We start from the raw sequence: 25840 nt of genomic DNA on the forward strand, positions 1-25840 counted from the left end.
TTCTCTCTAAAATGAATAAATAGAATCTTTCTAAAAATACAACATAAAATTGGTAGAGTGCAACTAAAGAAATATTTAAAGACGATTTCAATTTAACTCCTTTTATTGGTCATAAATGTCCAGTGTCCAGCTGAAATTTACTAGATAAGCTAGAGAGCAAGAAAATATGAAGTTAACCAAGAGAAATATCACTCAAAAGTACAAAAAGCAGAAATAACACAGATGGCAGAAACAAGAATGAAAGGATCTTACAAAGGTACAAATAAATGTTAATGCTGATGTATTTAAAGAAAAACAGGAGCACAGAGAAGAGAAAAACAGAAGAGTCAAAAACAATGAAACTTCTAGATATATCTAGATATATCTGAGATGCGCTGTAGATGAAATGACATAGAGACAAAATTAATGAATCTAAAGATACAGAAGTAGATTATTTCTAGACAGAAACCCAGAGAAAATTAACAATCTCAGTGACATATGAAACAAGATTAAGCACTTACATCCATGTATTTTAATATTTATGTATCATGTAAACACTAATAAAATACTAAAGAAATACTGGCTAAGAATTTTTGAAATTTAATGAAAATTATAAACCCAAGGATCTAGGAAGCTCATTACCCACTTAGGAGGATAAATATCACACAACACTCAAACACACAAATGAGTTGCTAAGGAACAAAACAATTAAATAAATGATAGAGAAAATGTATAAAAGCAACCATAAAAAGTTAAACATTACGTATAGGGTGAAAAATGACTTCAGTCTTATCAAAAAATATGAAAGCCAGAGGACAATGGAAATATATCACTAAAGTGATGAAGTAAAGAAAATTATCAGCTAAAAATTGCATTACCTGTGAAAATACTGTTTAAAAATAAAAGCAAAATAAAACATTTCAAGGCAATAAAAATCTGAGAAAATCTGTAACCTATTAGTCCTATAATACAGTAAATTAGTAATACAGAACTAAACTACAATAATATTAGAACACAACTTTTCTGTCCTCTTTTTTTATTTAAAAGAACTTCAGAAGCAATACTTATAAATCTATGTTGGTGAGCACACAATGTATAAAAGTATAATTTTAATTGTTATACCTTTAGTTGTCAATTACAATTAATTGTATGGCACTAATAGGACAAACAGGGGAGGAAATGGTGCTATGTAGAAACACAGTTTTTATTTACTTATTTTTAAGGATTTTATTTATTTATTCATCAGAGAGAGAGAGAGAAAGAGAGAGCAGAAGGAGCAGCAGTTAGAGGGAGAAGCAAGTTTCTCCATGAACAAGGAACCCAGTGCCAGACTCAATCCCAGGGCTCTAGGATCATGACCTGAGCCAAAGACAGACAATTAACTGAGTGAACCATCCCAGAAACACAGTTTTCATACTGTTGAAATTAATTTGGAATTTATCTGAACTATATACCTCTAAGGTAAAATGCTGATTATAATCCCTTAAGCAACCAGTAGAAAATAACAGAAAAAGAGAATAAAAGAAATGAGAGTGAAAAATGTACAATATAAAACCAAATTACCAAAGTCAGTAATGGAACAATAGTGGAATAAAAAAGACTTAAGATATATACAAACAAATGACATCATGGCAGATGTAAATCCTACCTTACCTATAATTATATTAAATGTAAATCGGTTAGAAAAAAATGCAGATATTGACAAAATGCACTTTAAAAATAGTTTCAAATATATAATATATACACAATCCATAAGAGAGACACTTTATATTCAAAGACACAAAAAGGCTTTAAATATAAATATATAAATAAAATCCTGAACAAACTGGCAATTCAAATCCAATAACATATAAGAAGGATTATACAACATGATCAAGTGTGATTAATCTCCTGAATGCAAGACTGGTTCAACATGTAATCACTATGATAAATTATTTTAATAAAATACAAGACAAAAACCATATAATCATCCCAATTGATACAGAGAAAGCATTTGATAAAATTCAACATCGTTTTATGGTAAAAGCACTCAACAAACTAATAGACTGGAATTTCCTCAACCTGATAAAGAATATCCATGAAAAGCCCATGGCTAACATCACATTTACTAAAGAAAGACTGAAATATTTACTCTTAAAATCAAGAACAAGAAAATGTACACTCTTACTGCTTCTATTCAGAATTGTCCTGAAGATTCTAGCCAAAGAAACTGGGCTAATATAATATTAATAACAACAACAACAACAACACCGAGTTTAAAAAGGAAGATATAAATCTATACCTATTTGCAGATGACTTTTTTTGAAATAGAAAATCCTAAGGAGTCAAAAAAAAAAAAAAGGAGAATAAAGTTATTAAAGCTAATAAATGAGCTCAGGAAGTTGCAGAAAACAAGATCAATTATATTTCTACAAACTATCAACAAACCACCCAAAAGTATATAAACCACCCAAAAGTATAATTAAGAAAATTGTTCTGGGGTGCCTGGGTGGCTCAGTTGGTTAAGTGTCTGCCTTCAGCTCAGGTCATGATCTCACGGTCCTGGGATCGTGTCCCAGGTATGGCTCCTTGGGAACTTGCTTCTCCTTCTCCCCCGCCAGTTCTTGTACTTGAGCTCTCTCTTTTTCTCTCTCTCAAGCAAATAAATAAAATTTTTTTTTTAAAAGAAAATAGCTCTGGGGTGCCTGGGTGGCTCAGTGGGTTAAGCCTCTGCCTTCAGCTCAGGTCATGATCTCAGGGTCCTTGGATCGAGCCTCACATCGGGCTCTCTGCTCAGCAGGGAGCCTGCTTCCCCCTCTCTCTCTGCATCTCTGCCTGCTTGTGATCTATCTCTCTGTCAAATAAATAAATAAAATGTTAAAAAAAAAAAAAGAAAACAGCTCTATTTATAATGACATCAGGAAGTATAGAATACTTAGACATAAATTTAATGAAAGAAGTATAAGACTTATAAGACACTAAAAATAACATTGAAAGAAATTAATAAAAACTTAAATAAATGGAGGTGTATCATGTGTTCAAGGATTAGAAGACTTAATATTATTACAATAGTGATACTCCCAAACTGATCTATAGATTCAATGCAAGTTGTATTGTTGGGGTGCATATTTCCCAATTTCAAAAGTTACTACAAAGCTACAGTAATCAGGACAGTGTAGCATTAGCATAGGATGGATAGACAGATTAATAGGATAGAGATTAGATTCCAGAAATAAGCCCTCGCATTTTTGGTGAATTCAATTTCAAAGAATATGATAAGACAATTTGATGAGGAAAGAATGGTTTTTAGAACTGGTTCTGGGACAACTCGTTGTCAATATGCAAAAGAATAAAGTTGGGCCTGTACCTCACACCATATAAAAATTTAACTTAAAATGAATCAACTAAATGTAGACATGCAAATGTGCATCAGCTGTGTTTATCAGTGGATGAACAAAATGTGGCATAACCTACAATGGAATATTATTAAGCCACAAAAAAGAATGAAGAACTAATATATGTTACTACATGGATTAAACTAAGAGAAAGAAGTTAGGCACAAAAAGCTACATAGTATATGGTTCCATTTATATTATGTGTTTAAAGTAGGCAAATCCATAGGTACAGACAGTAAGTTAATAGTTCCTAGGTTTAGGGAAGGTGAGAGTGGGAAGTGCACTGCCATGAGTATGGTGGTTTCTTTTTATGGTGATGAAATGTTCTGAGATTAGTGATGATGGTTGCACAATTTTGTGAATATGCTAAAACCCACAGAATTGTACTTTTCAGAAGGGTGAATTTTCCTTAGGACCTGAATTATATCTCAATTTTAAAATAGAGCCAAGAAAAGATAAACTATGTAAATCTTAATCAGAAGAAATCTGGCATGATTATACTAATTTCAGACAAATTGGATGTTGCAAAAACAATATTACCAGGAAATGAGGAACATTAATTATGATATATGGAATAATTCATCAAGAAAACCTAATAATCCCTGTATGTGCATGTACACTATTTGAGAGCTTCAAAATGAGGATGGAAATTGAAAAGAGGAATAGACAAATTTACGATTATAATTGGATATTCCAATACTCTTGTCTCCACTTAGAGATCAAATAAAAAGAAAATCTGCAGGGATATTGATACAAACAGCAATATTGGGCAAATTGGCATAACTGACACTTATAAAACACTCCACAACAGCACTCTGCACATTTTTTTCCTAACAGATTTATGGAGATATAATTTACATACTATAAAATTCAATCATTTTAAGTGTACAGTGTGATGAATTTTAGTAGCTTTACACAGTTGTGCACCCATAACAATCCAGTTTGGGAACACTAAGAACACCACAAAAAATTCCCTCCTGCTGGTTTGTAGTCAATTGTTCCCATTGTTCACCCCCAGGCAACCAGCCATCTACTTTCTGTTTCTATTGTTCTGACTTTTCTAAAATTTCACACAAGTGAAATCATACAATAAGTAGTTTTTTGTGTCTGACTTCTTTAATTTAGAAAAACGTCTTTGAGGTTTATCTTGCCTGTTGCACATGTCAGTATTTGGTTCCATTATTGTGTGTCGGTCTTCTAGTGTAGAACTATAATATCTGCTAACAAGTTCATGGACATACGGGTGGCTTCCGAGTTTCAGCTCTAATGAATCATGCTGCTCTGAACATGAAGATAAACATCTTTGTGTGGACATATGCTTCATTTTTCTTGGGCAGGGGACAGAGAGTGGAAAACCTAGGTATATGTAAGTACACCTTTCAATTTTTAAGAAACTGCCTAACTGTGCTCCAAAGTGAATGTAGAGCTTTATATTACGACCATGCATGTATGAGAATTTCAATGTCTTCACATCCACACTGACATTGGTCAGTATGTCAAAGACTGGTATTGCCAGTCTTTGTAATTATATTTTTTCCTAGGGTATATGGAACATCTTTCCATGTCCTTAGTAGCCATTACTATATGTTCTGTGGTAAAGGTAACTTTTCACATATTTAGTCTTTTGATGGAGGGATGAGATGGGTTGTTTATCTTCATATTATTGAATTCTTTATAATTGCTGCATACAAAGCCATTATAGAAAATAGGATTGCTAGTTCACTTGGGAAGTTTGGGCACTCCCCAGGGAGGGAATCTGAAAATATCTCCCTGTACACAGAGGGCAAGTAGAGACTGAAGAAAGAAGCGAGCTCTTCAGATTGGTAAGTGGCAGGAGTAATAAGCAAGGGAACTTATATTTGAGGTTTGTTGTGGGTGGCCTCAGGATGAATAGATCTCTGTACTTGCCTGCCAAGAAAAACCTAAGAAGCCTTACCTGGGTTCAGACGTTCCCAGCAACACATTGCTCTCTCACAATCTTGTATCCTCGAAAACCACTCCCACTTTGGAAATGGTGGGGAGAACATACTTTTGAAGGACAGGGGAGGAGGTGGGATACCTCTGACAGCCCCAATCCAGCTCACAGGTCAACCGATGGTCACATCTTCTTGACGACCTCTTCCAACACCTCTGGTGACCAGCTCTTGCAATCTTAAATGCCCCCTTGTCCATAGTATGCCCTGAGCTGTAAGCAAGGGGTTTCACTAGCAAGGGGGTGGCTCATTTGGCGCTATCTGGCATTGGAGGCAGATGCCACAGGGATAGTATAGGCACAGGCAGGAAAAAACAAAACAAAACAAAACAAACAAACCAAAAACCACACAGATTAAGATAATGACCTTTAAATTAATAACAATTTTTTTTTTCTACTGAAAGCCCAAACCATTCATTTATTAAGTCCCTTGGGCTGGGGGGAGGATCACTCAGAGTGTTTACTTGTCCTCATGTAATTTCATAAAGATGATACATTAGTAGACTCATGAGGTATGAATGTACAACATTGTTTGGATAATGGCACAGGTGTCTTCTTGCAAAGCAGTAATCATGTCCAAGGCCATTCTATTTTGGAGGACAGCTTTTCTTATCGGAGTCATTTAGGTGTTCAGTAGAGATAGGATTTTCAGGCTGTCATTTAAGGTTGTTGGCTGAATTTAATAGGGACTTTTTCTCTGTGTGGTATAACATCCTCCAGGCCAGGAGAGGGGAAGAAAGTGGCCAAATGATCATACCAGTAGAAGATGGAATGGGCCCACCTACCCTTGAGAAGAGGGAAGTTGGCAAGTTTTGTTATCATGGGGCATACTCTCCCCTATGTGCAGGGAAAACTCAGGATACAGCAGCCCAGCCACAGAGGTGGCAGCGACAAACAAAGATTTATGTCTCACAACCATGGGGATTCATTGGGGATTCCCCAGTACACACCTGGGTGGCATGACTAGTCAGTGCCAAACTAATTGTTATCCTTAATATGACAGAATGGCTACACAGTTCCAGTAATATCCATCCTGTATTCCTGGTATAACTGGGTTGGTTCTGTTTGGCATCTTTCTGTCCCCAACTTGGAATTAGGGTGCCTTTGTGTTCAACTCTGCATAATCTGAATTGAGCCACAGGAACTCACACCAAATCTGAGCATTATGACACATGGCCTTGATGGTGATGTTTTTATGACACTTCCAGTCAGCAGTATAAGGGGTTGCCTCTGTAATTTGACAGAAAAGGAATCCCCTTGCCCAGGGTTATTGATAATATGTGCCACAGGCCAGGTTTCTGGGTCAGCATTGAGCAGGTGAATTGAGAATACTAGTCGTAGCTTGTTCTTCCTTACTGTACTGCTTTCGTGCCTTCCAATGCCCTCCCTGGAGTAGTGATGCCCACCATGACAATCATGACAAGCTAGAGAGGGGCGTGCCCACATATCCAATATGTGGATCATACTGGAAATCAAGTTGCGTTGATTTCTTAGATTTCATATGAGTGGGTCCATTGTAAAAAGGTATTTCCATCAGGTGCCCATCCCATGACTGGACGCCATAGAAAGAGCAGAAGTCTAAGGCTGAAAAACTGGATATTTCGTAAGAACTTGTATGGGAGGGTCTTCTCCTTCTACAAGAATTGCACCTGTGGCCTCATCCTTACATGTTAATGTGCTGCAGCGTTAGGAATTTGACCTGGATGTATATACCATACCTACTGGCCGGGGAAAGCAGCCTTGTCCGGTGTAAGGAAGTGTACTGGAGATGGCATAAGCCAGACAAGGATCCCACCTTCTTTCCTCTTTCAATGGTGGATTTTCCTTTCCAGGGATAGTGTGTTTCAGCAGGTCTGACTACCAGCAGGACAATGGGATCTCAATGGAAACTGAGTAGTTCCCCGTCATCCAGTGGAGCAAAGTAACTCCCCATCCAGGTGAGATGTCCCACTGCAAATTGCAGTCGATGATGCCTTTCTCAGGTGTGATGGGACATGGTGTTCTCAGCAGCATTACCCTAGTGAGAATCAGAATAATGGTTATTTCCCAAAACTTCTATACCTTTTACTGTATTGGGCATTTTGACAGGTATCCCCAGTCTGGCATACAGAGCAGCAGGGCTTACTGGTTGATCATTCAAATGTATTAAATTCTGAGAATGTACTGCCTGGCCAAGGTGGTTTTACCTGTTAGTAATTCAGTCTGCTGCTTTAACGTTCCATTCTTCCTTTTGACCAACACAGCTGCTCGCATGTTATAGGGAAGATGGAACTTCCATTCAAAGTTTTGTTCTTTTACCCAATCTTGCACATCATAACCTTTGAAATGTGACCTCTAATCACTGTCTATTCATTGAGGGTATCTGTACACGGTACTTAGCTCGCTAACCCTCTAATGGTGGCACCCTGGTTTGAATAGCAACAGGAGAAACTTGGGCTAGGCCAGACCAAGTTTTTCCACATAAACCAAGGGATACTTTGAATCCTCTCTCAGAGGAGGGGGGACAGTATAATTAATTTGCCAATTCTTTACTGGTTTGGAACTCCAGTAGATGGTTCCAGATTCCTTTGGCAGTCGCCTTGGTGTTGTCTAGAACACACAGAACATGCTGTTCCTGTATTAACCAAGTCAGTGTATTTCAATCCTGCATTCTTGGCAATGCAGCACCCCTCCTGGGTGCTATGGTGGTTGCTCTTTTTAGCACCCCATCTGCTGCATCTACTGAAGAGTGGGTTTTAGGGCTTGTACCCAAGCTAAGGCATCAGTTTCCTGATGGAGAAGGGGTGTCAGCACCTTTATGAGTTGTGACATGGAAGACAGTGAGGACTGCCTCAGGCTCTTGCAAGGGAACCCAAATGTCTTTCCACATATCCTGACCTCAGAAGGGCTTATTCATGATCATCCACCCCTTGGGTTTCCATTGGTCAAGACATAGGGTTAATCCCTTTACAAGAGCCTAGCTGTCAGTGCAAAGGGCTGATGGCCAGGGCTCATGAATGGACCCAGCCAAACAAACTGCTCTGAGTTCTGCCCAGTAGCTGCCCTGGTTTGTTCCTGTTTCCTCCCAGATGGTGTCAGTATTGGGCTGCAGTCTATGTGGATGGCTTGCACTGGCTAGACCCATCTCTTAACCATACATCGGAGGGAATATCCTCCACTGCCTCTCTATAGGCCAAAGAGGCCACTGAGGAATTGAGGCAGAGGCATTTAGAAATCCTACATACTCTACAGGGTCTAACAGTACTGTATTCCTATAGACGGTGGGCTGGTGGATAGGGTGTTTCTGTCCTGCAAATAGGCCTTGGTTAAAGTAGGCATTTGAGCCATAGCAGAAGTGGGTAGATGGAACACATTACTAACCTACCCCCTGAAGAGAAGGGAAGTTCCTACCCTAGCATGCTGTTCCTTCATGAGAGGGTCTACCTGGAGGACTGCTGTGTCCACTGCTGGGAGTAGTTGCTCTATGGATGTATATCAGGTCTGTTCCTTTCCACAGTTGGGACCAAAACCCTAGGGATATTTCCTTCTTCTGTTGTCCCTGCCACAGTGCCCAGCCTATACCTTCCAGAGCCACAGACACATCTAACTCAGAAAGAAGTCCAGAGTTTCAGTTGGCTCCACCAGTATTTTTGCATCCTCAAAGGCAGCTTGCTACACTGATACTCATTCTCACATACGTCCGCTCTTTGTCAGGTGGTATAAGAGATGGAGGCATTGTGACAGGCCCTTCAAAATGAGAAAAGTCTTCCAAAATCCTCCAGTCCTCATAAACTCTTGTATCTATCTCATGTCCTTAGGGGTTAGATAGGCTTGTATTTTATCAGTCATGGTGTCTGGGACAACATGTGTCTCTGCCCAACCAAAGGACTCCCCAGAACTTTATGGCAGTGCCTGGGTCTTAAAATTCTGTGGATTCATTGTCCATCCTCTCTGCCACAAATGTTCCAGAAATGTCTGCAGAGTGTCCTTCAGGAGAGGGAAGTTTTTACATGAACACATGGTATCGTCAATGTAATAGACCCATTTTAGTGATGTGCAAAGGGTCAGATCTTTGGCTAGCCTCTCATGAGACATGGTAGGGCAGTGCATGTAGCCTTATGGAAACACTTGGAAGGGTCATTGTTGCCCCTCTCTCATGAAGGCAAAATGTATCTTCTGACTTAGCAGCCAAGATTTTACTGAAAAAATCATTTGCTGAGTCTAGCACAGTATGATACACTTCTAGGACTTTGGCCGAGGTATCCAACAAGATGATGGCAATATAGGGAACAGCTGCCTAGCTGGTGGGGGAGGGAAACTCCCCTTATTATTGAACACCTGATAGTCCATGGTCATCCACCATGAACCATGTGGCTTTTTTACTGGTCATACCAGGCTATTAGAAGCACTATGGGCAGGGCATACAATATCTACTTGATGTAGTTCTTAGCTAGTTTCTCCTCTTTCTTTACGGCCCCCACCTCAGGCAATTTATATCATTTGACAGTTAGCATTCTTTGTGGGGGTGGTAGATTTACTAGCTTCCAGTTGCTGTTTTCCTTCAGAAAAAAACCTCAGAGTTTACAGTTTGATTACTCTAACTAGGAGGCAGGGTTCACTGATAGAGGGAATTGCAAATGAAAGTAGCAATAAGGTGGAACGCCTATTAGGAAGTCTAAAATCTAAAATACTGTCAACACCAATGGGGCGCCTGGGTGGCTCAGTGGTTTAAAATACTGTCAACACCAAATGCTGTCGAGGATGTGGAGAAAGGAATTTTTATTTATTATTGATGGAAAAGTACAACCACTTTGGAAGACAGTTTGGCAGTCTCTTACAAAGCTAAATAGTCTACTATACAATCCAGCAATTGTGCTCCTAGGTATTTACTTAAATGAGTTGAAAACATATGTCAGCACAAAAACCTGAAGTTGAGGGCGCCTGAGTGGCTCAGTGGGTTAAGCCGCTGCCTTCAGCTCAGGTCGTGATCTCGGGGTCCTGGGATCGAGTCCCGCATCGGGCTCTCTGCTCAGCGGCGAGCCTGCTTCCCTCTCTCTCTCTCTCTGCCTGCCTCTCTGCCTACTTGTGATCTCTCTCTGTCAAATAAATAAATAAAATCTTTAAAACAAAACAAAACAAAACAAAAAAACACCCAAAACCTGAAGTTGAATGTTTATAGCAGCTTTATTCATAATTCATAACCGAAGCAATCAAGATGCCTTCAATAGGTGAAAAGATAAACTGGTACATTCATACAATGAAATATTATTCAGTGATAAAAAGAAATGAACTATTGAGCCATAAAGAAATCTTAAATGCTTACTGCTAAATGAAAGAAGCCAGTCTGAAAGGACAATGTATTGTATAATTCCAACTATATGACATCTGAGTAGAGAGGAGAAAGAGGAAGGAGGCATATGTAGAGCACAGGGGATTTTTTTAGGGCAGTGAACTACTCTGTATCATACTGTAAATGGTAGATACAAGACAGTATACATTTAGCACAACCTGCAAAACTACAATGCCAAGAGCAAACTTTAATGTAAACTATGGATTTTATTAATAATAATGTTTCAACCTTGATTCATCAATTGTTACAAAGGTAACATAGCCATGCAAGATGTTACTAATTGGAGAAAGTCTGGGCAGAGGGAAAGGGAGTACATTAGGAACTCTCTATACTTTCTGTTCAATTTTTCTGTAAATGTAAAACCACTCTGAGAAATGAAGCTTATTAAGAATATATTTAAAAAAAAAAACCAATAAGCCTCATGAAGACCTAAACAAATAGAGACCTATACCATGTTCATGGATTGGAAGATTCAATATTGTTTAGGCGGCAATTCTGAAAAAATTGACCTATCAATTGAACACAATTTCAACTAAAAACAGCATTATTTTTATAGAAATTGACAAACTGGCTGAAACTTTATATAGAAATGCAAAAAAGTAGATGATTCAAAAGAGTTCTGAAGGAGAATAATAACACTGGAGAACTTGCAATACTTGATTTCAAGACTAATTGCAAAGCTCGAACAATATTTTGTTTGCAGACGATGAGGATGGGCAGGATTATGTTCAAGGCCTGAAGTGGTATCTGTCTACTTTAAGCTCAGAGTTGATGCAGACTCAGGGGAATTCTGCCTGAAGTGAAGGAAAGCAGAGGGAGCACCTTCCTTTTGGAATGTGGTTCTTATATCAAATAGCGTACAATTAACAGGAACGCAGAAACCCTCAATAATTGGACTATGTAGTTCCGGAGATACTCTCAGTGTAGGATCACGAGTGTCAGCTGCTAATACCCTGGCAGGATTCTTAATCTTCCTTCCACCCCTCATATCCTTTCATAAGTCTCCTAAGATTTTCTTCTCGAGCAGGTCCTGTTCTGAGGAAGAGACCTAACTCCCCCAACTTCCCTGCTACTGGGCTATGCCCCATTACTTCCAACTTCACTGGACGTGTCACAGAGACGTGGAGTAAAGCTGGGTGGAGGGAAGAAATACATAGGGCACAGGGTGTGACTTCAGAGGCCAAGGTTTCAGCTTTTGCTCTGTTACGGTTTTTAATCTTCACAGCCTCTCATCATTAGATTTCTTTTTTTTCCCATCTGGAGATTGAGGGAATTGGACCAGATGACTAGTAAATCAACTCTAATGTTCTAGGGTTCTATGATTCTATGGATAATTGAAGTGACAAAGCCAAATTATAAGTGCTGTTTCATCAGCACTGTTGAAATTGTACAAGCCACACCTCACTATCTTAGCTGACCTTAAAAAACACCTTGTTACAACTTGATAGAGATGCTTGAAGCAATTCTGAGCTGCATCTTACCTCTTACTGACAATAAAGTGCTATTCTGATGATGGAGATTCCGTGGTAAAGAATCATCTGTTTTCTCTGTGGTCGTATCACTTTCAGAAGTATCTAAGGTGATATTTTTAATGGCCACATTTCAAGGTCAACATTTTCTGTGCTTTCTAACTCATTATTTTTGTATCATTCTTTATATTCTTCACAGACTTTTCTTATTCATGATCTAGTTATATCCTCATATTAAAAATGGCAGAGAGGTAGGGCTAATATTTTTAATCCTCACTCTTACACTGAAATTTAGATTAAGTGAAGGGACTCTGGGCCTTATATCTAGCTATCTAGCACGTAAATAACGTCCATGAAGGCAGTAATTTGGGGGACAAGGAGGAAGACAGGGGGCCTGGTTTTACTCATTGATATTTCTACCGTGCGTAGAACAGTGCCGGACAGAGTAGGTTTTAATAAGCATTTATTGAATGAATAAATGAATGGATGAATCTGATTAGCGACAGAGCTGGGTCTAGAATTCTCTGAACCCTCAGCCACTGCTCCCTTACAACTGACAAGAGTTGTTCTCCGCCCTCATGCCCTTCCCTCCCACCTCATTTTCCTGTCTTTTCTGAATGCAACTGTTGTCAGGTTTGTGGAAGCAAGGCCAGTGAGCTTTCCCCACGAAGGGGGAGCGGGAGCCCTCTCCTCACAGTGACAGAGGAAGGAAAGGAGGGCCTTTATGGGGACACCCTCCAATTCCCCCAGGAGTCAGAGAAGAGGGTCCGCTGGGTGCCCCTGTCCCGAGGGCGCTGGTCTCACTTTGGCGGCTGCGGAGGGGGGAATTCCCTGGAGCCCCGTGTGGCCGGGGCTTGGCAGGCTCCGCCAGCTGCCACTCTCCGGTCCCCGCGGGACGGCGGACTGGTTGCGGCAGGAGGCGGGGCGGCCGCGCTCTCCCTTCCCGGACACTGCAGCTGGGGGCACAGCCGAGCGGCCGGCTGGTGGCCGCACGGGGAGGTGGGGCGGGGGTGGGGCGGCGGGCGCGGGGAGGCGGGGCCGGCGCGGGGAGGCGGGGCCGGGGCCGGGGCGGGGCGGCGGCTTGGAGAGCCCAGGCCAGGGCGGCGCTCAGACTGGGCGGGGCGCTCGGGCTGCGCGGGCTCTCGGCGGCCGCGGGGCAGCAGCATCCTCCTCCTCCTCCTCGCTTCCTTTTCTTTCCTTCCGCTTCTTTCTGTTATCCTCCTCCTTTTCCTCCTTCCCCTGCCCCGTCTTCCTTTCTTCTCCGGAGGGCACCGTCCTCAGGTCCGTGAGCGCAGGCAGCCGCCACCGTGGGTGCATCCAGACCAGGTAAGAGAGCCGTCCCCGCCTCTGGTTCTGTATGGGACGCCTTTCCTTCCTCTGCTTGGCTCTCTGCTTGGAGGGAGCCTCAGCCAGGAAAGGGGTGGGAATGGGGAGGGCGCGGTCTCGTTCTCTCTGTCTTGGAAGCAGGCACAGGTTGGCCGGCTATCCCGCCTCCCACCTGGCGGCAGCTTCAGGCCCGGCCTCTCCAGGTGTCACCACGGAGCAGGGGAATGGGTGCTGCTGCTACCTGGGCTCTAGATTTGTAGAAGGTGTATGACCTTGTTAGGTACCACTTTGTAACCCCGGGAACTTCGGATATCCATTTTGAGAGCTAATAGTACCTGAGCTGTAGAAAGACGAGGACTGGGTTATACAAAGATAATGGGGGGAAAAAGAATTCGAGGTGGAGGGGTGTGTGTGTGTGTGTGTGTGCGTGTGTGTGTGTCCATCTAGCTGCAGAGAACTGCACACTGACGAATGAGTGAGTTAAGAAAGCCTTGTCAATTTGAAAGCATTTTCCTTGTAATTCTTCCAGAAACAGCTGGAAGAAGAAGATTGATTAATATAATTTTAGGAAGATGAAAAATCAGCGTCTGCTCGTGTTGGAGGGTGGGACACGAAAAAAAAATGTCTGGATGAGCTTGAAGCTCCACACGGTCTTTTCAAGCGATGGGGGTGAGAAACCTGCACCTACAGACCATCTATTCTTTTTCTTTTTAGAGGCTTTGGGGGGACCTCATTGCCGAGTGTCATCCTTCCCCAACCTAGTCTTTTGTTTAAGGATGGAAATTTCAAGGAGGCGTGCATGAAAGGAGCCTGGAGTGGGGTGGTGTTGTGTTTGTGTGTGTGTAGGGGAGGGGAGGGGGTAGTAAAGCAGATGGGGTCAGAATAAAAAGCATCATTGAAAACTGAAATTGATGTTACACTGCCTGGTGTCAGGGCTTCAGGATTTTTGTCAGGAAATAAAAAGCTTTCATTAGCAACAAGCCCGTTTATAACAATCGCTGTGTGCCATCTGCCCTAAGCCCTTAGCATAATGCTTCCAGGGTATAGACATTTGAAACTGACACAATGCATGCACATACAAACTCATGCACATGGGTGCACTTGGACACATCGCACACACGCATGCACATATATACTACACTCTATATGTAATATTACAAAAGGGAGTAACTACTTAAAAGACAAATTCTTTTAAATTTATCCTTGAGGGTTTGGGGATTATGGTGTGAATAAAATCTGTAGTACAAAACAAGAAAAATACATTGTTGGGTGATACATAATTTTGAATGTGAGGCTGAAGGATTAATGGATGTTGGCAAGGCACTAACTCAAATGTTAAAGGTATAATTTATTTAAAAATGGTTGATCCAGGGGAGGAAATGACTGCAAACTGAAATTGAGGCTTGCAGCCGCAGTGAGGCGATGGAGAACAAAGCCTTTTATGTGAGCCACATTATGCAAAATGTCCCATGCTTGAGCTTCAGGTACCAGCCCAGTATAAAGCATAGCTTTGTCACCCTGTCATTTTACTGTGGGTGACTATATTTTTTTTGGCAATGAAAATAGATTAAATAAATAAAAGCCCTTTAGATTGCCCAAGAGGAAGATTACAGCCTTTGACCTGAATGTGACACAAAACACCCATTTAACTGGGCAATAGGTGTATTTTGGTAGAAATCTTTATGAATTTGTAAATCCTGGGTGTTTCAATCAACCCTCTCCCCTTTATGCACAAAAAGCATCTTCCCTCCAAGAAAAGGTAAAGAGCATTTTTTTTCTTTCAAAAGAATATTATATTTGTGTGAATATTTGAACATTGACTTTCTGGTAATGTTATTAACAGAAATGATAACCTATGTATTCATAGGTTTACATCTGTATCCATGATTTGTTTGTTATCAGAGCTATTGTGCTTTTAAGATCATCGGTACATGCTCCTTATCGCTTCATGATTTATTTAACTTTAATTTGTAACATTTCACAGTTTTCTATAATACTATTTAATTTTCAAAAGTTTAAAACATTTTTACATGTAAGTAGAAAATTGTCTAAAATATGTACATCTAGACATCTAAGCAATTTAAAAATTGAGTTTCCTTTAAAAAAATTTGTGATTACATTAGTTTTCATTTTCTTTGTTTCTCTCCTCTCTTATTTCCCCCCCCCCCCCCCACTTCTTGTCAAATAATCTGTTTCTTTCTGGCTGTCTGTGCTGCTTTAAGCTTCTAGTTGTGTCTAGACTACCAACAGCAGAGATAGTTTTCTCGGGAATTTTGAATGTAGGACTTGTTCATTCTCTGCAGCAGCTCTCTCTCAGGGTGACTTGTTTACAGCACCTTCTCAGGGAGGAGAAAGAGAAAGAATGTGCTGAGAGAGCATGACCCAGTGAAACTGGCACAGCCATTACCTCATCATAGTAGCTACTTCAGATTCATTGAGAGAGCAGACATCCTCTCAGTGGAAACCAAACACCGGGAGCACACCCATCTCTAGGCAGAAGCCCTTTTCTTCCCATAGCAGCCTCTACTAATTTTGCTTTGCTGAGGTTAAAGGGATATTTTCTCTTTTAAGTATTTCTTTCCAGGGATCTTGAACTTGGACAAAAATATGCAGCCAGAAAAGAAACTTGGCAAGGAATCTAAGCCTGAAGGAACTATTTCATTCCTTTACCTCTTTTGGCTTAAGTCAATTTGCAAATTTTCTAAACATCAGAAGGGAGAAGGAAGAAAAAATATTTCTTACTGTATTTTTGCATGTTTTCTTATGACACACATATTTTGTGTTGAATTTTATTAGCAACTGGATAATAGGCTGGACTGCTGTGCTTTTGAGAACTATAGTTGTACTGTTGGGCTTGAGGAGTAAATAGTTATTATGTTTGTTTAGATGTATACATAACAGTGCATGCATCCCTAAATTATTCATCAACATCCTTAGGAGACAGACCGTATGAAACCAACATGGGGCTTTTAGTATTCAAGTTGATTATTCTGATTCATGAAGTCTTTTCAATTCTTAATTTCCTTGGACAGATTAAGATAAAGAATCTGAAATAACAGTTATAAGATGACAGCACTACCCTTAGGTCAATACCGTACTCCTTAATGCTAACAGTAGTCATTAGGTTTACTAGATGTATGAACCAGAAGATAACATTCTGAAACGGTCATAAGCTCTTTTGTCTCTGATTCATGAGTTAAAGATGCTATTAAGCTCTTTGAATCCTGTCTGATATATCTTTTAGAGATATCCGTTCTTTTTGTTACTTTAATTCTCTCTATGCCTTTATTATTTTCATTGTCTTAATCTACTCATTCTGCATCTCTCATATGGGCAGTATTTTGAACATTTCACCAATTTTCCCCTCCCTTTACACCATGTATCTCACATTTGAGTGTTAGACTTCTCTATTACTATTACTAGTATTCTTTAATAGTATTACTCTCAGTACAAATGAGCTTTTAGGAGAACATTTATTCCTATTTATTACTTACCTATATGTCACCTATTAGAAATATCATACTGGAGGCTATGTAGTGAGACACCAAAAAAATAGAAGACATGGTCTTTGGCTTTAAGAAATTTACAAATAAAGTTAGAAGGATTTTTTTCTTCTGTAAGAGGTGACATTCAATTGAGTATTAATTGTATTATAGATATGGCACGTAGAGCAAGGGAATGTATTTGAGCAGAGGCGATGTCCCAACATCTTAAAGACAAGCTGTCATGCATCAGTTATATAAATGCTCTAATGTATACCTACCATCTTTATTCCATATATATTTATATATTTTTAATTAGGGAATGATAAGATATAATTCTTTGTGTGTGTATGTGTGTGTATACACATACATAATGCAAATACTAACAGCCCTCAATACTTCCATTAGTCAGCTGTAGAAAGTCATGTCTTTAAATGCTCTACAGCACATGAAAATTCAAATTCATAGTTTTCTGAGAAGCAACTTTGGGTATTTTCAAGGAATTATCAGCCTCAGGAATTTATTCCAGGCCTCGAAAGCAGTTAAGAACTATGCAGTCTGAAGTGGTAGACAAAGAACCAAAATCAAAGGGAAGGGTCTGTGGGAAGGTTTGGATGTGTGGATTGCAGTAGAAGAGATGAAGGAACAAAGGCAAGTTCTCAGTTCTTAGTAGTTGTGGATTCAGGATAGAGAGGAGCCTGCATCTACATGGCTGGAGAAGTAAGAAATCTGTTTTGTTTTTCTACCTCCTCATAATTTGTTCATATCCCTCCCTGTCATTACTTTGAACTAAGTCTGTAGGTGTTTTCCTTATAAAATTTGTAAAGGATGTTTATTGGAAGCAATTCTGGAGTGAATCAAAAATTTTAAAACAATGTGAACACAATTAATTGACTTTTTATGGAAAACACTTTGAATCTAATCTTGAACTTAATGTTTCCTGTTCAAGAGAAATAAGCTTTCCTTTGAGTGATAGTACTTTAACTGTGATACTTTTTACTTACACATTTTAATGAAATTCTGTGAGATTTAGACAAAAATAAAGAAGTCAGGATTTCCTTTTTCAGTTGGTTAATTTATATTGTGGCCTTTGGGAAGAGTTTTAAACAGTTTGTTTTCCATTAAAACACAAGAGGTGGAATATGTCTTTTTTTTTTTTTGGTTTTGTTATGTTAATAAGTCTATTAGAGAAAATAATTTAAAGGTTTTTTTTTTAAGATTTTATTTATTTATTTGACAGAGAGAGAGAGATCACAAGTAGACAGAGAGGCAGGCAGAGAGAGAGGGGGAAGCAGGCTCCCTGCTAAGCAGAGAGCCCAATGCGGGGCTCGATCCCAGGACCCTGGGATCATGACCTGAGCCGAAGGCACAGGGTTTAACCCACTGAGCCACCCAGGTGCCCCAGTGACTTCCCCTTTTTTCTTTTCCTTTTTCCTTCCTTCTTCCCTCTAATGCTTTCCCCTCTCTTTTGTTCTTTCTTTTCTTTGTTCCTTCTTTTCCGTTTGTGTTGGCAAAAATCATTGATCATTAGAAAATGCAAATACTATATATATATCTTGCTGTTTTTATTGAAATTTCTTTCCCATTACATCTATGTTTCTCATTTAACATGCGGTAGTCTTATGCTACCTTCTCACCCTCCTCAGCACTCCATTCCTATCTTGGCTCTTTCTTTGATCTTGTCTTTTATATCCTTGAGCCTTGAATAATCTTTTCTTTGTATACCAGTCTTTGGTCATGTTTCCTTCCTTTAGGAGGCCTTTCTGAATCAGGAAGAAAAGTTACTACCTTGTTTCTTCCCATGATTTGAATCAAGTTTACTCAGGTTCCCTTATCTTAAACGTACATGCTCATCCCGACTGTGTCCTCACCAGCCTTCTTTAAATTAATTTTTTTTTTAAATCTGCAGGTAAAAATGGTACATCTATATGACTAATTGTTTCCAAAATGAAAAACTTAGTTAACCAACTTTTTTTTTTTTTTTAAGATTTTATTTATTTGACAGACAGAGATCACAAGTAGACAAAGAGGCGGGGGGAGTCGGAGGGGGGTGAAGCAGGCTCCCTGTTGAGCAGAGAGCCCCATGCAGGGCTCGATATTATGACCCTGAGATCATGACCTGAGATCATGACCTGAGCCAAAGGCAGAGGCTTTAACCCACTGAGCCACCCAGGCACCCCTAACCAACTGCTTTTTTGTCAGTTTTCTCACCTGACACCAAGTGAAATGGTTCAGCTATTTTTATAAATTAAATTGACTAGTAAAGTCATTATGTGTCGGTCAATCCATTGTCTTCATTTTATGCTAGTTTACTAACTCTGCAGATGTACACCTAATATTTTGAGTACCAGTGAGTCAATGACCAATCAGAAAATATTGAACTAAATTAATTGTTTTATATAAAATATTTTCAATTACATTGCTCTGAACAACATCATTATTAGCCCTTGAATCCATTTCAAAATGATTATAAAATATAGTACTTGAATATCCATGAACACATTTCATCATTTTACTGTCTAGGTTTATCACATTTAAAGCAAACTCATGAATACACAAATCCTATTAATTTGAAGTCAACCAATCATGCCAGTATCAACCTTTTACATTATTTTATCTAAGTGTTTATGGCTTTACAGTTGGTTACATTTTATTGTTGCAACAGTTTTAACAGTACTGTGTTGTATTGTTAATGGACAACAGTGTAATTCTATAATGAATTGATATGAAAAAAGTTCTATTTTATTGTCTAGAAAGAATGATGCAGCATCACTTTCACTGACACTACAGCAATTAAATAATGCTCAGCTTTGAGGTTTTATTATTTTATTTGAGTATCATGCCTCTTAAAATTGTAATTTAGTCTTTCCATAAGTGATGCATGTTTTTGGCAGAACAGTATTTTAAACAATATGCTGCTTACTTTTTGTTAGTGTTTATATGAGATGCCATATTCCTTTGGCCCATTTTAGAAACAAGCAAGGAAGTTTAAGGATTCAGTTATGCATTCTTTTATGTTAATGTTATTGAGTGTAGCTAAGACAGGATCTCATTCATTAATTTACTGCATATACTTATTTGTTTGAAAAAGGTTTGCACTCCGAAGCATACAATTTCTTTCTTCTGTGGACAGTAAGTAATATGGAGTCTTAGTACATGTAGCAACTTATGATCGCACGGAATTTGTTTGCCTTGTGTTTCACGAAGTTAGCTTGGGGTATTTGTGTGTGTGTGTATGTGTGTGTGTGTGTATGATAATCTTCTAAGATAGCCTTTTTGTAAGTACACCTTTTTCAAAGTTGAAATAAATTATTTTGCAATCATTTGACTTAGAGAAAATTAAAAACTATCCTATGATGTTCACATAAGAACATTTGGTATTAAATACAATTTTATAAGAAAAAAAATTGTTATGGGGCACCTGGGTGGTTCAGTCAGTTAAGTGTCTGCCTTCAGCTCCCGTCATGATCTCAGGATCCTAGGATGGAGCCCTGCATCCAGGCTCCCTGATCAGTGGGGACCCTGCTTCTCCTTCTCCTGCCCTTCAGCTGCCCTGCCCCCCTAACCAGCCTCTCTACCCCCTCTCTCTCAAATAAATAAATAAAATCTTAAAAAAAAAAAAGAAAAAGGAAAGAAAAACAATGTAACAATGTTATGGGTGTTCATTAATAAAATCAGATTGTATGAATTTCAGCCTATTTGTATACTTTTCTGTTTAGAGATATAGTCCAGATTCCATTGTCCATTACTGAAATCAAGTAGTAAAACTAAATATTGGGCTCAAAATAAAAACACTTCTGTTTTGATCAGAATGTCCTAAATTGAAATATTGCATACTTATATTTATCTTTTAAAAGGGAGGGTGGTGCTACTTTTGCATGCAAGATGCTGTTTATCTTCATTGAAACAGCAGAAGCTAGAGTTGATAGAACTTCAGAAATTTTACTGCCAAGAAAGCATTAAGCAAGCACTAAGCATCCTACTGAAAGCCAAATCTCTTCTAAAACAATAAAGTCAGTGTGGTCTAGGGTTTATTTAAATGGGCTTTGGCCATTGTGTCTCACACTAAATCTTGCCTCATTCATAGATTACATGATGGAAGTTATTATAGACTACTGAGTGGCCTTCGGTGAAATTGAGGTTTTGTGGTGTTTTTTGTTTTTTGTTTTGTTTTCTTTTTCAAAGTTCTTTCCTATTCCAGATTCAGTCACCAGTTCCATGATTTTCATTCCTTTTGTTTTGAATAGGACCTGACGGTGGTCACTATCAAAATTAGAATTTAAGAAAGCTGCACAATCCTGGACAGTCTCACTGCCTTATTTCAGCCCCTTCTTAAAGCCTACGGGAGGGTATGTGATAAGAATCCAAAGTTTTCCATTAAAAAGCTGATATTGTAAATGAGTGAACAGATTTTTGATTTTTAATAAAATCTTTCCTTGTGTTTCTCATATATTTATAGTCTATATAAACAGAGTAGCTCTTTGTAACCCTATTAGTTAGTGGCATAGAAGGATTATGTGCTTACAGAGCTGGAAACATGAAATGTCATTAATTGTATTTTTTACTCTGGTGCCTCTGACCCATTGCAGAAGGGACATTTGTTATTGCTAATTATATATGAATTAGATGATGTTTGAAGGGAAAGAGGGATTGTCAAGAGCAAATGGTGTGAACCTTTGATGCACGTATAAATAAACCAGTATGGGGAGCTGTTAAGTGGCTTACCCAGGGTCCTGAGAAGGGGAGCTAGGCTAAGTCTCAGTCCTTCTGAGCTCCAGCTCCCTGCTTGTTGGCTACCAGTGGTGTTCCTTTCCACTCTGACTCTCCATTTCCAGTTCTGATCATATTATCATTTTCTGAGCTGAGGGGTTAGGTGACGTGGCAGTCATACCTGCCCAACCTTGTGACTCCATTGTGACTTTTCCATGGACGCGAAAGAGGGAGGGACCTGGAATTCTAAGGCCATTCCAACCAGCTACATGCCAGCTACACTTCTGAAAATGGTGAGACGAAACCGATCCAGGAAAACGCTGACAGGGCTCCTGCCCAGGGCCATTCCTGCGGTTTGGAACTCTTAAAACAGAAGTTTAAATTCTCTGGGGATGTGTGCTCAGACTCAAGGTACTTGGAAAGCCAAGGAGATTTTCTCAGAGCTTGAACTATCCATGCTGATGCCTCCAGATTGCTGGAGATTGTATTTAAACTTGGCTCTATGTACGAGGGGAATCCAACAAAAATAGCCTGATTGAAACTTTTTTCTGACCTCTTGCAACATGAAATTTTCTCAAAAATAGCTTTCCCTTTGTGTTTCCCCAGCTTTAATATTTTTAGCTGAGAGGAAGTGAGCTAGAAAGGCTGCGGGCCTCTTATTTCTTTCTTGTATATCTTCCTGTTTCTCTGTCTCCAGTGCTCATTCCCTCTTATTTTTCACTTCTTCCAAGGAGACAGCAAATTAAATGAGAATTAGGTGTTGCTATGGTTACCGTGTTCAGTAGAGCTTCACCTGCACCCACACTGCTTAGGCATTCTAGAGTCTTTAGTTGACAAATATTTGAAAGGCATGAAAAGCATCTAGGAGGAAAGAAATTAAGCAGAAACCATGCTTAAATATTTAAGAGAAACATATTCCTAGACACTGAAAACTGAAACGTTATCACTACCTAGGGAGTGAAGGAATTCTAATGTTACCCTTCTGTTAGAGAATGTTAGTATGTCCTATTTCTCTCGTGAACATGTTCAACCACTCGTCAGAATCAGAGCAACTGTTTTATCACTGAGTGGATGTAAGAGGATTCCTTAAAATATTTTCCATGCACATTTGCAAAAGACTGGGTTGTGCATATTGTCTTCCTCCAAAGTATTTTTATTTTGAGCCATAAATAGAGAAAAAGTTAGCTTAACTGCACACCAGGAATCTACACTTTATGAAGGCAAATTTTTAAAAATAAGATAGTCTATGCTCTTCGTTGTGGTTTATTGAATATGATAATCTGAAATTATACATGCCCTCTAAAAAATTAAAATAATGCCTTCTCTTCCTTGGGAAAGATTCACTCTCTTTCTTCCACTTAAATATCAGGCTGGTGAGCTGTAGGTATTTCTAGTATCATGGTCCATAAATCATTCGTTTATTTATTTAACAGATGGTTATTGGATCTCTAATATTGCAGCAGGAATTTTTCTGAATGTGTAGGATATTAGACATGCCATACAAATTCCCACCCTCATGGAGTCTAATAACAGGAGACAAAAACTAACAAATGAATAAATGAATGAACACTTGAAACATGAAGAATTGCTATAAGGAAGAAGAAACAAAAACATACAGTAGAGGTTATTTGGGATGAGGTAGGCTGCCTTTGGAGACTCAAGTAATGAGAAATAGTCAGCCATGGAAATATGGGAGAGAGGAGGTATAGCAAGAATTTTCAAAACATGGAAAGAGCATTAAAAAATCTTTGCAGCAGGAAGAAGCCTGGCATGTTGGAGAAACTAACACAAGGCCAGTGGTACTGGAGTCTAATGACCATGATAAAGGGTTGTAGGAGAGGAGATCAGCAGAAAGCAAGTACCAGGCCACACAGATCCTCTTGACCAGGATTAGGGGTTTTGACTTTTATTGGACTTGCAGTGCCTTTTAATTTTAAAGGTGGTAGAAGCAGACTTTTTCGAGAATCTCATAAAAGCTTTCAAAGAGTAATTATATTTTCTAAATCCCTATAGACATATCTGTATCTTATTCACTAATGTGTTAAATCACAAGAGAAAAATGATTTAGAAAGTCAGAAATCAATGGTGGGGATAAAATTAGACTTATGTTAACCTGATCTCATATAATGCTCTAAACAGAGGTACCCCAAACTGGATCATTATCTTTATATACTGGGAAATTACATGTATAAGTAATTTTAACCTCCTATAGCCTTTATTTGTACCTAAAAGTAACCTTTAAAAAGCCTGAACAAAAAAGTACAGATACATATTTGAGGAAAGCAGTCACAAAAATCATTCCAGTTTTAATATGGTTGTGTTCTTTGGCTATTTCCCCAAGCAGCTTTACTGGTAAACAAGGCCAGGTGCCAAGCAATGACCAACAGGGTACCAAAATTTATAAATAAATTAAATAGTAGAGTAACACATATTTTGCTTCTTGGAGACAGTGGTTTAAATCTCCTGAGAATTTAGTAAGTGAGATGATCAAATTTCACAATGATCTTGGATCCCCTGTGAGATTAATGATCCTGCAATATTACTTATACTAAAATATTTAATGTACCTGTCAGATATTTGTAGACCCAGTGCAATGATCTATTGAACTTAGCATTAAACACAGTTTGCTAGACATTTGATCGATTTTATTTCTGGCATGCTTTAAGTCTGTTTACTTTTTCCTAGGTATTCCTCAGTAGAAAACAGAACTATTAATTTTTTAAAATTCCTTCATGTAATGTCATTTACAGGACATTCTCAATATGTCACACAATGTAGGAAAAATTAGTATTTTTTTCATAGTAAAGAATTGAAGTAATGCTGTTTTTTGTTCTTTCCTTGACTCCCTTTTGTTTTGTTTTTAGAATTAATTAAATCATGGTGTAAATTACTTTAATCTGGAACCATATGAAAGCGTGGTATATCTATTTCCCAGACTTTGCAGGGACTCAGGTTAAATATTAAAAGTATGAATAACAGACTGAGAACTAATTCCAGTATATACGAAACTAAATAGTGGTCTTGGAATTTTATTCAAATGTGGGCTTTTTAATATTGAGATACCACCAACAAATAAAAAGGAGCATGTTATTTTAAAGGGTTGATGATCAGACTTTAAAAAGAAACAGTAATTTTCTTCTAAATGTACAACCATGCATATGCTACCGAGTATAAAATATATAGCATGTTGCTCTCCTCTAATTGACATTGACTAGAGATATAAGACATAAAACTAAAAAAGAATATAACGCACAATAAGATAAGTGGTAAAGAATAGTATGGCCTATAAATGCTATGCAAATTTGGGGCGGGGGGATACAGCACCATATGTGGAAGCTAAAGATTTCATGTGGGAAGCAGAATGTCGAGTGGGGCTGCATAAGCGGCTGGGTTTGGAAGAGTGCCCAGGTAGGAGGGTAGTAAAAGCAAAGGCTCTGAGATGACAATAAGCCAGATTGCTTGCAGTGAAGGACTCCTTTTGGAGAAGAGTGGGGTTCGAAGGTACTCTTGGATTTGTGGAGGTCCCTAAACACTGGGTTTAGTAGGAGTTTTGGTTTTATCGTAAGACTGTTGGAGGAAGGGTGAGGGTTTTTGACCTGGGGAGTGGTAGGTGGAATGTGATATCCTAAGATTAACAAGACAAATTTGAAAGAGTACAGTGGCAGGTTTAGAATTTCTACATATGGCCTAGCATAGGGACACTGACCTATTTAGAATGTGAGACTAAGGGATTTGTTTGGGAGCTATGGGTTCAGACATTTTCATGAACCATTGAGAAAATATCAATACCAATGAATGGAAGTAGACGACCCTGATAGGGACGGAGTGAGGAATTCTAGCCCTATGACATCTTCCAGAAGACAGGTTTGAGGAAGCCAAAAGAGTTAGAAGCCATGTAGAACTCTAGTCGGTAATATGAGCTTCTATTGGGATTATGTCATGTGCATGCAGAATATATATTTTTGAAAGGACAATGGCTTTGGAAAACAGAAGAAATAAGAACAAATTTCAGTACAGTTCTTCTGGTTTTTAGGCTATATTGGACATGGACTGCATGATTTCACAAATTAACATAGTAAACCATTATTAAAAATCAAGGAAATGTGTATTGAAAATCAAGGAAATATCTAAGTAAACACAGATTTTTTCCAAACCGTTTTAAACATCCAGGAATATTTTTTGCTATTTATTTCTGATTT

At 38.8% G+C, this 25840-nt stretch overlaps 1 protein-coding gene across 4 annotated transcripts in view; it reads left to right on the top strand.

Moving 5' to 3' along the window:
- The first annotated feature begins 13249 nt into the window (after nt 1-13249).
- Nucleotides 13250-25840, top strand: part of MAP2 (microtubule associated protein 2) — a 298127-nt gene continuing 285536 nt past the window's right edge. For all 4 annotated transcript variants that reach the window (XM_046018967.1, XM_046018965.1, XM_046018968.1 and 1 more), the window contains exon 1: nt 13250-13449. The gene's annotated coding sequence lies outside the window, so the exon portion shown is untranslated. The remainder of the gene's footprint in view (nt 13450-25840) is intronic.

Source organism: Meles meles, chromosome 9 (assembly GCF_922984935.1).
Source record: "Meles meles chromosome 9, mMelMel3.1 paternal haplotype, whole genome shotgun sequence".
Taxonomy (NCBI): Eukaryota; Metazoa; Chordata; class Mammalia; order Carnivora; family Mustelidae; genus Meles; species Meles meles.